Source organism: Aplysia californica, unplaced genomic scaffold (genome assembly GCF_000002075.1).
Source record: "Aplysia californica isolate F4 #8 unplaced genomic scaffold, AplCal3.0 scaffold00303, whole genome shotgun sequence".
In the NCBI taxonomy this organism is placed as follows: Eukaryota; Metazoa; Mollusca; class Gastropoda; order Aplysiida; family Aplysiidae; genus Aplysia; species Aplysia californica.
Genome location: NW_004797573.1, coordinates 351,137 through 352,567, shown reverse-complemented (window position 1 = coordinate 352,567; position 1,431 = coordinate 351,137).

Sequence of the window (1,431 nt, the reverse complement as noted above, 5' to 3'; positions counted from 1 at the left end):
CACTCGAATAGGTAAATAAACAATAAGTAAAATAAAAAGAAAACAAAAACAAACAGCAACAACAACAAACAAGACAAAAAATTGATTTTTTTTAGGGCAAGTTGGGCTGCAGATAACCGCAAGATAAGGTCGGGGTTGATCTTTATTTGGCATGAGGAATTAAAATTATTGCCCCCACGTTACTGGACCAATTTTTTCCCAAATATTTCTATCTTTATTCTTTTACCCACATTAGAATCAACATGAATGAATTAAGACACAGGTGAATTTAGGAACAATTCACATATCTGTATTTTCAAAAGTATAATATGAAAATTGAAATTAAAATTAACATAAGCGTGAAACTGATCGAGTTTACAGGCCAGGTATCAAACAAAGTTCATGAAGTATACATTTTATTCATTTCATATTTTTTAAATAATTATCTTTAAAAATTCACTTACTCCATCCTTATTGTTTTACTCACATAGATCTATATTCATGTATAATACATGTATTTTCAAAATTGTAAAAAATTTGAAAATCAAGATTAATAATATAATAAACGAAGATTGAAACTGAAGAGCTCACAAGAATGGTACAATTATACGATCGTTATAACTCGCAGCGGCGCTATCTTTAAGTCGATTGGTAAATTAATTTTGCGCGGAACACATGCACTAGCTGCCTTTATACCCGGCCAAATCCGACCTAACTTATTCATTTTTCTAGCTTTTTTCCGTATTGATATAGACCTCTAATATGGTTCCATTTTTATGCCTCGCCCGACCAAAGATATCCCAACGGTAAGATGCTGCAGCTGCCTCTTTCCCAAGGACCTTATAACCTCCTTGCTCGATTCCCTCTCTTTAAAAAAGTGCGGGCGTAAAATTTGCCACGCCCCCAGCGAGCGTGTGACGACTGAGCCCCTATGGCTTGCCCATGGGCTTGTTGGATACAGTAAGAGAGATTCCTAGTTAATCCTACTCTAGGGCGAGTGCCTATTTTTATCTTGTCTAGATCTAAATAATTATGTAAATCTATCTACCAAACTAAAGTATTGATCAACGTATTAAAATGATTTATCAAGATCTAAATTATTTTAAAAGAAAAACACAAGGTTTTTAAATAGTCTCACTTCTGTAATGAGCACAGAATTCTTCACTCAGTATAGAATTCTGTGGTAACGAGTTATAAGGATAGTGTACTGGTACCGGGTGCATAGGCTCACGGCGGTCTACTAAATTCAAAACAAAGGCCCAGACATTGACTATCACGAAATATAGGCCTAGAATGTATCCAATGCAATATTATCGATAGATCTAGTATTGGTGAGATATTATTTAATGAGATTATCTCTAGGAGTATGCATTATTAGAAACCAAAAGATAGGGTCAATTAGTATTAGATACACCAGGGAACGCTGCAATAGCAAAATAGGGAGTGGGGGGG